Source organism: Oncorhynchus keta, chromosome 1 (assembly GCF_023373465.1).
Source record: "Oncorhynchus keta strain PuntledgeMale-10-30-2019 chromosome 1, Oket_V2, whole genome shotgun sequence".
NCBI classification, from domain to species: Eukaryota; Metazoa; Chordata; class Actinopteri; order Salmoniformes; family Salmonidae; genus Oncorhynchus; species Oncorhynchus keta.
In genome coordinates, this window is record NC_068421.1 from 96,244,840 (window position 1) to 96,258,159 (window position 13,320).

A 13,320-nucleotide genomic window follows, 5' to 3' on the forward strand; every position below is an offset into this window, starting at 1 on the left:
GACATTTGACAAACAGATTTGTTGGAAAGGTGGCATCCTATGACGGTGCCACGTTGAAAGTCAATCAAATTTCAATTAAATGTATTTGTAAAGGCCTTTGTCCCAAAGTTCTATACAGAAACCCAAGGTAGCACGTCTGGTGAACAAGTCAGGGTTCCATAGCCGCAGGCAGAACAGTTGAAACTGGAGCAGAAGCATGACCAGGTGAACTGGGGACAGCAAGGAGTCATCAGGCCAGGTAGTTCTGAGGCATGGTCCTAGGGCTCAGGTCCTCCGGGAGGGAGAGAATTAGAGTGAGCATACTTAAATTCACATAGGACACCAGATAAGACAGGATAATTTCACCAGATATAACATACTGACCCTAGCCCACCGACACACAAACTATTGCAACATAGATACTGGAGGCTGAGACAAGGGTGGGTCGGGGGACACTGTGGCCCCGTCTGACGATACCCCCAGACAGGGTCAACCAGGCAGAATATAACCCCACCCACTCAGCCAATGCACAGCCCCAACACCACAAGAGGCATATCAACAGACCACCAACTTACGACCCTGAGGCAAGGCTGAGTATAGCCATGAAGGTATCATCCACTGCACCAGCCTGAGGGGCTGCGAAATCGGACAGGAAGATCACGTCAGTGACTCACCCCTTCTAGGGCTGTCATGCAAGAGCGCTACTAAGCCAGTGACTCAGCCACCGTAATAGGGTACGAGGCAGAGAATCCCAGTAGAGCGAGGGGAGCCGGCCAGTCAGAGACAGCAAGAGTGGTTTGTTGCTCCTCCTCCTCTCCAATCCTTATCTTATGGTTCCACAGGAAGAGGAAGTGATAGGGTAATGAACCATCATTTCTCCCTGAAGGGGATCTGACCTCAACCCCTCACCTTAACCCCTCCTTCCCCTAGTCCACAGATGTCCATCTGTCTCCCCTGTATCAACACATCTCTGTCCTCACCTCCTGACCTCAACCCCTCCTTCCCCTAGTCCACAGATGTCCATCTGTCTCCCCTGTATCAACACATCTCTGTCCTCAACTCCTCACCTTAACCCCTCCTTCCCCTAGTCCACAGATGTCCATCTGTCTCCCCTGTATCAACACATCTCTGTCCTCACCTCCTCACCTCAACCCCTCCTTCCCCTAGTCCACAGATGTCCATCTGTCTCCCCTGTATCAACACATCTCTGTCCTCACCTCCTGACCTCAACCCCTCCTTCCCCTAGTCCACAGATGTCCATCTGTCTCCCCTGTATAAACACATCTCTGTCCTCACCTCAACCCCTCCTTCCCCTAGTCCACAGATGTCCATCTGTCTCCCCTGTATAAACACGGTGCTCTGCTCCCGTCTCCAAACACATTCCACAGCCACTCTGTCTCTCTACAGATCTCTCTACAGATCTCTCTCCTTAATATGTGTCTATCATGTGTCAATGTTCAAAATGTCACATCCAACAATACTGAACAAAAATATAAACGCAACGATTTTACCGAGTTACAGTTCATGGAAGGAAATCAGTCAATTGAAATAAATTCACAAGGCTCTTATCTATCCACTTGACTGGGCAGGGGCTCAGGGGTGCAGTGGGCTCAGGGGTGCAGTGGGTGCAGTGGGTGCAGTGGGCTCAGGGGTGCAGTGGGCGCAGTGGGCACAGTGGGTGCAGTGGGTGCAGTGGGCACAGGGGGGCAGTGGGCGCAGGGGTGCAGTGGGCGCAGGGGTGCAGTGGGCACAGGGGCTCAGGGGTGCAGTGGGCTCAGGGGTGCAGTGGGCGCAGGGGTGCAGTGGGCTCAGGGGTGCAGTGGGCACAGGGGTGCAGTGAGCTCAGGGGTGCAGTGGGCTCAGGGGTGCAGTGGGCTCAGGGGTGCAGTGGGCTCAGGGGTGCAGTGGGCTCAGGGGGTGCAGTGGGCACAGGGGTGCAGTGGGCTCAGGGGTGCAGTGGGCTCAGGGGTGCAGTGGGCTCAGGGGTGCAGTGGGCTCAGGGGTGCAGTGGGCTCAGGGGTGCAGTGGGCTCAGGGGTGCAGCGGGCTCAGGGGTGCAGCGGGCTCAGGGGTGCAGCGGGCTCAGGGGTGCAGCGGGCTCAGGGGTGCAGCGGGCTCAGGGGTGCAGCGGGCACAGGGGTGCAGCGGGCACAGGGGCGCAGTGGGCTCAGGGGCGCAGTGGGCTCAGGGGCGCAGCGGGCTCAGGGGCGCAGCGGGCACAGGGGCTCAGGGGTGCAGCGGGCTCAGGGGTGCAGCGGGCTCAGGGGTGCAGCGGGCACAGGGGTGCAGCGGGCTCAGGGGTGCAGTGGGCTCAGGGTGCAGTGGGCTCAGGGGTGCAGTGGGCTCAGGGGTGCAGCGGGTGCAGTGGGCTCAGGGTGCAGTGGGCTCAGGGGTGCAGCGGGCTCAGGGGTGCAGTGGGCTCAGGGGTGCAGTGGGCTCAGGGGTGCAGTGGGCTCAGGGGTGCAGTGGGCTCAGGGGTGCAGCTCATGAAACACGGGACCAACACTTTACATGTTGTGTTTCTTCTATTTGTGTTCAGTGTAGTTCAGCTACCGCCTGCAAAATGTCTAGTAGTTGAACTACGAGTTGAACTACATGTCGGTCACTGCTGTTGGGTTGTTATTGAGGAATAGAGATTTCAAAGTCGACATTTCATTCTTTCTGAACTGAGGCCATATCCATCTGCTCTGCGAGAATCACGGTTTAAATTGTATTTGGTGTCAGTGCACATGAACCACATGTCTGTAGTGACTTGTATTGTTGATTTATAAATGTGGTTTCTATGCACTCGTATCATATCTGTTGTGTGTGGGCTGGGTGGCATGGCCCAGGTTCCTGCAAAACCACAATGTAACCGGTTGGTTGGATCCTTGCTTTGTAATACACCCACTAATGACTATAGTCATTCTGCCACCACGAACCAACTCTGCAATTAGATAAGGAGAAGTTTCTCTTAAAGCTCAACATGTCTCTATTGAGACCAGATAGGCCTAGATCTAGTCTGCTATAGGCCTAGATCTAGTCTGCTATAGGCCTAGATCTAGTCTGCTATAGGCCTAGATCTAGTCTGCTATAGGCCTAGATCTAGTCTGCTATAGGCCTAGATCTGGTCTGCTATAGGCCTAGATCTAGTCTGCTATAGGCCTAGATCTGGTCTGCTATAGGCCTAGATCTAGTCTGCTATAGGCCTCGATCTAGTCTGCGATAGGCCTAGATCTGGTCTGCTATAGGCCTAGATCTGGTCTGCTATAGGCCTAGATCTGGTCTGCTATAGGCCTAGATCTGGTCTGCTATAGGCCTAGATCTGGTCTGCTATAGGCCTAGATCTAGTCTGCTATAGGCCTAGATCTAGTCTGCTATAGGCCTAGATCTAGTCTGCTATAGGCCTAGATCTAGTCTGCTATAGGCCTAGATCTGGTCTGCTATAGGCCTAGATCTGGTCTGCTATAGGCCTAGATCTAGTCTGCTATAGGCCTAGATCTAGTCTGCTATAGGCCTAGATCTAGTCTGCTATAGGCCTAGATCTAGTCTGCTATAGGCCTAGATCTGGTCTGCTATAGGCCTAGATCTGGTCTGCTATAGGCCTAGATCTGGTCTGCTATAGGCCTAGATCTGGTCTGCTATAGGCCTAGATCTGGTCTGCTATAGGCCTAGATCTGGTCTGCTATAGGCCTAGATCTAGTCTGCTATAGGCCTAGATCTAGTCTGCTATAGGCCTAGATCTAGTCTGCTATAGGCCTAGATCTAGTCTGCGATGGGCCCTCCAGCAGTCTGCTATAGGCCCTCCAGCAGTCTGCTATAGGCCCAAGGAACTCTGTGTTTTGTATTTGCTCAGTGTCTTCCTTCCTTGTGTGATCTGGTGAAGCACAGTTGAGAGGGGGCAGGGTAGAGGTAGTTGCAGCTCATGTTTAGGAGAAGTGGGAGTTGCTGCTGAGGTTTAGGAGAAGTGAGAGTTGCTGCTGAGGTTTAGAAGCGAAAGAGAGAAACTGTAGATGGGGGAGGGTTACAGCTGGACCCTAGTATATCTGGATCTTGGTATTGCAGGTTTGGTTTGTGGTGGGGGACGTCATTTATCTCCGCAGGGTTTCTACCTCTGTAGTTGTTTTCTTGTGCCAAAGTGAGGCTTCGAGCGAAGTGGTTTCCTTGGAAGCTGACGTTTTCATGTGATTTCATGTGATTTCTGTAGCTCAGTTGGTAGAGCATGGCGCTTGTAACGCCAGGGTAGTGGGTTCGATTCCGGGACCACCCATACGTAGAATGTATGCACACATGACTGTAAGTCGCTTTGGATAAAAGCGTCTGCTAAATGGCATATATTATTATTATATTATTATTATTATATTTCACACCTCTTGTATATTTGCAACGTGACAACTTGTTGCAACTGCACAGCTACTGTTGGAGGTGTGACTCTGTCAATCTCCTGTTCAGAGGTGTCATTGGCTACATCTTCTTCTGCTGGTCTCGACAAAAGCTACAGGGCCACAAAACATAACTTGACTTAAACGGAGTTTCTACCACGCAAGGCTTCATCCAGACGAGAGGGGGGAGGAGGAGGAGGAGGAGGAGGAGGGGGTTGTGGGTTAAAAATGCACCGTTTCCCTTTTAAAATACGCTGCTCTTTGCTTCAAGCCACACCCACCAAAATGGAGAACTTATCTTTCTGTTCAAGAACTTACAAAAAATGTTTTGGGGAAAATGTGCCATTCATGTACAAACCATTCCACAACGTAGCAAACGTTTGAGTTAACTGAACGCCCCCCCCAGATCTTAGGGCTGGGAATTACCAGGGACCTCACGATCCGATATTATCACAACGCTTCTATGATGTGTATTGTAATTTCATACTGTGATTTTATTGTGATTCGATGTTGCGAACATTTTGCTCGCCACTGCTGCAGAGAGACGAGTCATGAGAAAACATCTAGTTTCAATCCGTCATGGGAAGTGCTGAAAACAAATTGGCCTCTAAATTACAAAAAGGACATATTGGTTTCCTTCCCCTGAAGCAGTCTGTGGCCCTTTGATAAAGGGTGTAGTAAATGACATTAGACTGGAAGCAGTCTGTGGCCCTTTGATAAAGGGTGTAGTAAATGACAGACTGGAAGCAGTCTGTGGCCCTTTGATAAAGGGTGTAGTAAATGACATTAGACTGGAAGCAGTCTGTGACCCTTTGATAAAGGGTGTAGTAAATGACATTAGACTGGAAGCAGTCTGTGGCCCTTTGATAAAGGGTGTAGTAAATGACAGACTGGAAGCAGTCTGTGGCCCTTTGATAAAGGGTGTAGTAAATGACATTAGACTGGAAGCAGTCTGGCCCTTTGATAAAGGGTGTAGTAAATGACATTAGACTGGAAGCAGTCTGTGGCCCTTTGATAAAGGGTGTAGTAAATGACAGACTGGAAGCAGTCTGTGGCCCTTTGATAAAGGGTGTAGTAAATGACATTAGACTGGAAGCAGTATGTGGCCCTTTGATAAAGGGTGTCGTAAATGACAGACTGGAAGCAGTCTGTGGCCCTTTGATAAAGGGTGTAGTAAATGACATTAGACTGGAAGCAGTATGTGGCCCTTTGATAAAGGGTGTAGTAAATGACATTAGACTGGAAGCAGTATGTGGCCCTTTGATAAAGGGTGTAGTAAATGACATTAGACTGGAAGCAGTCTGTGGCCCTTTGATAAAGGGTGTAGTAAATGACATTAGACTGGAAGCAGTCTGTGGCCCTTTGATAAAGGGTGTAGTAAATGACATTAGACTGGAAGCAGTATGTGGCCCTTTGATAAAGGGTGTAGTAAATGACATTAGACTGGAAGCAGTCTGTGGCCCTTTGATAAAGGGTGTAGTAAATGACATTAGACTGGAAGCAGTATGTGGCCCTTTGATAAAGGGTGTAGTAAATGACATTAGACTGGAAGCAGTCTGTGGCCCTTTGATAAAGGGTGTAGTAAATGACATTAGACTGGATAATAAATGTCAGTGGTTGAGAGGGAACAGTGATTCTCTACACTACACTTGTTTGTTTTGTCACGTAAACTGGAATTAGTCAAACTACTAGTTTTATGAACCAGGAAAGTGTTGAAGAGCTCCACAACTAGTGTACATATTCAGTCTACTTCCATCTTTTAGATTGAGTGTTTCAACCAGGAAGTGTGATTGTCCCAGTGTTTATTCTAAGCCAATCGGATGTCTTATTGTTCAGTTATGTGTAAGTTCCTGCCAGGGGTTTGCTGACATGGCTATACTCATAATCATGTCCGTAAATTGACAGTTGGATCGGATGATACTTGTGATTGTAAAAAAAAAAAAAAACAAGGAAGTGTTTTAATGTAAATAGATGTTGCTAAATGTGTCACTGCAAAAAAGCTTCAGATTAGCAGGCAGCCAAGTTTACTGTCACTCAGTCACAATGTGCATTAGCATTTCATAGTGTCTTCTCTACTCTTACCCCGCCTGTTAGATAGTATACACATTGATAGCCTCCAGCCTGTTAGATAGTATTCACATTGATAGCCTCCAGCCTGTTAGATAGTATACACATTGATAGCCTCCAGCCTGTTCGATAGTATACACATTGATAGCCTCCAGCCTGTTCGATAGTATACACATTGATAGCCTCCAGCCTGTTCGATAGTATACACATTGATAGCCTCCAGCCTGTTAGTATTCACATTGATAGCCTCCAGCCTGTTAGATAGTATTCACATTGATAGCCTCCAGCCTGTTAGATAGTATTCACATTGATAGCCTCCAGCCTGTTAGATAGTATTCACATTGATAGCCTCCAGCCTGTTAGATAGTATTCACATTGATAGCCTCCAGCCTGTTAGATAGTATTCACATTGATAGCCTCCAGCCTGTTAGTATTCACATTGATAGCCTCCAGCCTGTTAGTATTCACATTGATAGCCTCCAGCCTGTTAGATAGTATTCACATTGATAGCCTCCAGCCTGTTAGATAGTATACACATTGATAGCCTCCAGCCTGTTAGATAGTATACACATTGATAGCCTCCAGCCTGTTAGATAGTATACACATTGATAGCCTCCAGCCTGTTAGATAGTATACACATTGATAGCCTCCAGCCTGTTAGATAGTATTCACATTGATAGCCTCCAGCCTGTTAGATAGTATACACATTGATAGCCTCCAGCCTGTTAGATAGTATACACATTGATAGCCTCCAGCCTGTTAGATAGTATACACATTGATAGCCTCCAGCCTGTTAGATAGTATACACATTGATAGCCTCCAGCCTGTTAGATAGTATACACATTGATAGCCTCCAGCCTGTTAGATAGTATACACATTGATAGCCTCCAGCCTGTTAGATAGTATACACATTGATAGCCTCCAGCCTGTTAGATAGTATACACATTGATAGCCTCCAGCCTGTTAGATAGTATACACATTGATAGCCTCCAGCCTGTTAGATAGTATACACATTGATAGCCTCCAGCCTGTTAGATAGTATACACATTGATAGCCTCCAGCCTGTTAGATAGTATTCACATTGATAGCCTCCAGCCTGTTAGATAGTGTACACATTGATAGCCTCCAGCCTGTTAAATAGTATACACATTGATAGCCTCCAGCCTGTTAGATAGTATTCACATTGATAGCCTCCAGCCTGTTAGATAGTATACACATTGATAGCCTCCAGCCTGTTAGATAGTATACACATTGATAGCCTCCAGCCTGTTAGATAGTATACACATTGATAGCCTCCAGCCTGTTAGATAGTATACACATTGATAGCCTCCAGCCTGTTAGATAGTATACACATTGATAGCCTCCAGCCTGTTAGATAGTATACACATTGATAGCCTCCAGCCTGTTAGATAGTATACACATTGATAGCCTCCAGCCTGTTAGATAGTATACACATTGATAGCCTCCAGCCTGTTAGATAGTATACACATTGATAGCCTCCAGCCTGTTAGATAGTATACACATTGATAGCCTCCAGCCTGTTAGATAGTATACACATTGATAGCCTCCAGCCTGTTAGATAGTATACACATTGATAGCCTCCAGCCTGTTAGATAGTATACACATTGATAGCCTCCAGCCTGTTAGATAGTATACACATTGATAGCCTCCAGCCTGTTAGATAGTATACACATTGATAGCCTCCAGCCTGTTAGATAGTATACACATTGATAGCCTCCAGCCTGTTAGATAGTATACACATTGATAGCCTCCAGCCTGTTAGATAGTATACACATTGATAGCCTCCAGCCTGTTAGATAGTATACACATTGATAGCCTCCAGCCTGTTAGATAGTATACACATTGATAGCCTCCAGCCTGTTAGATAGTATACACATTGATAGCCTCCAGCCTGTTAGATAGTATACACATTGATAGCCTCCAGCCTGTTAGATAGTATACACATTGATAGCCTCCAGCCTGTTAGATAGTATACACATTGATAGCCTCCAGCCTGTTAGATAGTATACACATTGATAGCCTCCAGCCTGTTAGATAGTATACACATTGATAGCCTCCAGCCTGTTAGTATACACATTGATAGCCTCCAGCCTGTTAGATAGTATACACATTGATAGCCTCCAGCCTGTTAGATAGTATACACATTGATAGCCTCCAGCCTGTTAGATAGTATACACATTGATAGCCTCCAGCCTGTTAGATAGTATACACATTGATAGCCTCCAGCCTGTTAGATAGTATACACATTGATAGCCTCCAGCCTGTTAGATAGCCTGATGCTCCACAAGTATACACACCTGATAGCTTTACTACAGGCACCTGATAGCTTTACTATGGGTGCATTTTTAAATGTTTTTTTGCCCGAGTACGACACAGCTGATTCAAATAACGAACTCATCATCAATATTTGATTATTTGAATCGGCTGTGTCGTGCTAGGGCAAAAAACGAAACTTGTACCCAAGTGGGGCACCAGGACCGAGTTTGGGAACCCCCGACTTAGTGCATGTATAAACCTGGAGATCTGAGATCATGTATTTTCAGGTAGAGATACCTCGAGATGCAACAGATTTATAAACCTGGAGATCTGAGATCATGTATTTTCAGGTAGAGATACCTCGAGATGCAACAGATTTAAATACCTGGAGATCTGAGATCATGTATTTTCAGGTAGAGATACCTCGAGATGCAACAGATTTAAATACCTGGAGATCTGAGATCATGTATTTTCAGGTAGAGATACCTCGAGATGCAACAGATTTAAATACCTGGAGATCTGAGATCATGTAGAGATACCCCACGATGCATTCTTCTCACTACTGTCCGTGTCTGCCCAACACTACTAACCTAACGTAGCCGGTGTAAAAGAAACACACCTGCGAGCAATGGATTATATGGTCATTGTAGTTCATTACCACGGTTTCTGAGCTAAGATATGTAGAGTTTTGTCCTGTTGGAAACTACAACTCCCATCGCACAGTTCAGCTGGTCTGATTTACTGTATCTCTAGAGCAGTGGTTCATCCTGGTGCTGGGGACCCACAGGGTGCACATTGTAGTTTTTTCCCCTAGCACGACACAGCTGATTCAAATGATCAACTCATCATCTTTGATGATTTCAATCAGGTGTGGAGTGCGAATGCAACAACTACAATGTGCACCCTGTGGGTCCCCAGAACCAGGATGAACCACTCTCTACCACATCTCTACCTGAAAATACATTATGGGAGTTGTAGTTTCCAACAGAACAAAACTCTACATATTTTAGCTCAGAAACCGTGGTAATGAACTACAATGTGCACCCTGTGGGTCCCCAGAACCAGGATGAACCACTGCTCTAGAGATACAGTAAATCAGACCAGCTGAACTGTGCGATGGGAGTTGTAGTTTCCAACAGAACAAAACTCTACATATTTTAGCTCAGAAACCGTGGTAATGAACTACAATGTGCACCCTGTGGGTCCCCAGAACCAGGATGAACCACTGCTCTAGAGATACAGTAAATCAGACCAGCTGAACTGTGCGATGGGAGTTGTAGTTTCCAACAGAACAAAACTCTACATATTTTAGCTCAGAAACCGTGGTAATGAACTACAATGTGCACCCTGTGGGTCCCCAGAACCAGGATGATGATCCACTGCTCGAGGAAAACTTCATATTATTGAACCGATGTCGGTAGTTGTTTAAAACCGAAAAATAGCCAACATTTCAGTTCATTTCTCAGCACTAGTGTCTGTTGGTGGAGCGTCCCCTGAACCGGTCTGCCGCCTGTCTGGCCGGTCTGCCGCCTGTCTGGCCGGTCTGCCGCCTGTCCGCCTGTCTGGCCGGTCTGCCGCCGGTCTGCCGCCTGTCTGGCCGGTCTGCCGCCTGTCTGGCCGGTCTGCCGCCTGTCTGGCCGGTCTGCCGCCTGTCTGGCCGGTCTGCCGCCTGTCGGGCCGGTCTGCCGCCTGTCGGGCCGGTCTGCCGCCTGTCTGGCCGGTCTGCCGCCTGTCTGGCCGGTCTGCCGCCTGTCCGCCTGTCTGGCCGGTCTGCCGCCTGTCGGGCCGGTCTGCCGCCTGTCGGGCCGGTCTGCCGCCTGTCTGGCCGGTCTGCCGCCTGTCTGGCCGGTCTGCCGCCTGTCGGGCCGGTCTGCCGCCTGTCTGGCCGGTCTGCCGCCTGTCTGGCCGGTCTGCCACCTGTCTGGCCGGTCTGCCACCTGTCTGGCCGGTCTGCCGCCTGTCCGCCTGTCTGGCCGGTCTGCCGCCTGTCGGGCCGGTCTGCCGCCTGTCGGGCGGTCTGCCGCCTGTCTGGCCGGTCTGCCGCCTGTCTGGCCGGTCTGCCGCCTGTCTGGCCGGTCTGCCGCCTGTCTGGCCGGTCTGCCGCCTGTCGGGCCTGTCTGGCCGGTCTGCCGCCTGTCTGGCCGGTCTGCCGCCGGTCTGCCGCCTGTCGGGCGGTCTGCCGCCTGTCGGGCCGGTCTGCCGCTGGTCTGCCGCCTGTCTGGCCGGTCTGCCGCCTGTCTGGCCGGTCTGCCGCCTGTCTGCCTGTCTGGCCGGTCTGCCGCCTGTCCGCCTGTCGGGCCGGTCTGCCGCCTGTCCGCCTGTCTGGCCGGTCTGCCGCCTGTCTGGCCGGTCTGCCGCCTGTCTGGCCGGTCTGCCGCCTGTCCGCCTGTCGGGCCGGTCTGCCGCCTGCCTGGCCGGTCTGCCGCCTGTCCGCCTGTCTGGCCGGTCTGCCGCCTGTCTGGCCGGTCTGCCGCCTGTCTGGCCGGTCTGCCGCCTGTCTGGCCGGTCTGCCGCCTGTCGGGCCGGTCTAGCTGCCTGTCGGGCCGGTCTAGCTGCCTGTCGGGCGGTCTGCCGCCTGTCGGGCCGGTCTGCAGCCTGTCCGCCTGTCGGGCCGGTCTGCCGCCTGTCGGGCGGTCTGCCGCCTGTCGGGCGGTCTAGCTGCCTGTCGGGCCGGTCTGCCGCCTGTCGGGCGGTCTGCCGCCTGTCTGGCGGTCTGCCGCCTGTCGGGCCGGTCTGCCGCCTGTCGGGCCGGTCTGCCGCCTGTCTGGCCGGTCTGCCGCCTGTCTGGCCGGTCTGCCGCCTGTCGGGCCGGTCTGCCGCCTGTCGGGCCGGTCTAGCTGCCTGTCGGGCCGGTCTGCCGCCTGTCGGGCCGGTATCCCTCTCACACCCTGTCCGTGGGTGATTGCGTGTCCCCACAGTCCTTTGTAATACCGATCTGACGGTCTGTTTTGATTGCAGTGAGTTTTTATTGTTCCATGGCAATAAATCTCCATCAGCAGTAGAGAGAAAGAGAAGCATGTGACTGTATTATCAAGACTGCAACGAAGCTAATTAGAATGTATTTAACCTACAGCCTGAGGGGTTTAATCAGTATTTAACCTACAGCCTGAGGGGTTTAATCAGTATTTAACCTACAGCCTGAGGGGTTTAATCAGTATTTAACCTACAGCCTGAGGGGTTTAATCAGTATTTAACCTACAGCCTGAGGGGTTTAATCAGTATTTAACCTACAGCCTGAGGGGTTTAATCAGTATTTAACCTACAGCCTGAGGGGTTTAATCAGTATTTAACCTACAGCCTGAGGGGTTTAATCAGTATTTAACCTACAGCCTGAGGGTTTAATCAGTATTTAACCTACAGCCTGAGGGTTTAATCAGTATTTAACCTACAGCCTGAGGGGTTTAATCAGTATTTAACCTACAGCCTGAGGGGTTTAATCAGTATTTAACCTACAGCCTGAGGGTTTAATCAGTATTTAACCTACAGCCTGAGGGGTTTAATCAGTATTTAACCTACAGCCTGAGGGGTTTAATCAGTATTTAACCTACAGCCTGAGGGTTTAATCAGTATTTAACCTACAGCCTGAGGGGTTTAATCAGTATTTAACCTACAGCCTGAGGGGTTTAATCAGTATTTAACCTACAGCCTGAGGGGTTTAATCAGTATTTAACCTACAGCCTGAGGGGTTTAATCAGTATTTAACCTACAGCCTGAGGGGTTTAATCAGTATTTAACCTACAGCCTGAGGGGTTTAATCAGTATTTAACCTACAGCCTGAGGGGTTTAATCAGTATTTAACCTACAGCCTGAGGGGTTTAATCAGTATTTAACCTACAGCCTGAGGGGTTTAATCAGTATTTAACCTACAGCCTGAGGGGTTTAATCAGTATTTAACCTACAGCCTGAGGGGTTTAATCAGTATTTAACCTACAGCCTGAGGGGTTTAATCAGTATTTAACCTACAGCCTGAGGGGTTTAATCAGTATTTAACCTACAGCCTGAGGGGTTTAATCAGTATTTAACCTACAGCCTGAGGGTTTGATCAGTATTTAACCTACAGCCTGAGGGGTTTGATCAGTATTTAACCTACAGCCTGAGGGTTTGATCAGTATTTAACCTACAGCCTGAGGGGTTTGATCAGTATTTAACCTACAGCTGGAGCGTTTAATCATTTATACTAGGCTACTATGTTATACCTGGACCTGTCCTGTACTTTACACTGTCTATATAAAAGTATGTGGACACGCCTTGAAATTCAGCTATTTCAGTGACACCCGTTGCTGACAGGTTTATAAAATCGAGCACACAGCCATGCAATCTCCATAGACAAACATTGGCAGTAGAACGGCCTTACTGAAGAGCTCAGTGACTTTCAACGTTGCACCGTCATAGGATACCACCTTTCCAACAAGTCAGTTAAGCAAATTTCTGCCCTGCTAGAGCTGCCCAGTCAACTGCAAGTGGTGTTAATGTGAAGTAGAAACGTCTAGGAGCAACAACGGCTCAGCAACAAAGTGGTAGGCCACACAATCTGGGACCGGCGAGTGTGAAGCACATAGCGTGTACAAATCATCTTTCCTCGGCTACCAAGTTCCAAACTGCCTCTGGAAGCAACGTCAGCACAAGAACTGTTTGTC

At 49.2% G+C, this 13,320-nt stretch overlaps 1 protein-coding gene and 1 long non-coding RNA gene across 3 annotated transcripts in view; one reads left to right on the plus strand and one right to left on the minus strand.

Annotated features, from left to right (window-relative positions):
• Positions 1–13,320, plus strand: part of LOC127908694 (cytoplasmic FMR1-interacting protein 1 homolog) — a 109,958-nt gene that overhangs the window by 1,603 nt on the left and 95,035 nt on the right. The window lies entirely within an intron of this gene.
• Positions 11,425–12,710, minus strand: LOC127908700 (uncharacterized). 2 transcript variants are annotated; one of them, XR_008068109.1, is made up of 3 exons: positions 12,259–12,710; positions 12,069–12,132; positions 11,425–12,006 (listed from the first exon to the last, which is right to left on the minus strand). It is a non-coding gene; the product is annotated as an uncharacterized LOC127908700 (long non-coding RNA). The 2 variants fall into 2 exon arrangements; XR_008068113.1 differs by lacking the exon at positions 12,069–12,132 and adding an exon at positions 12,164–12,227.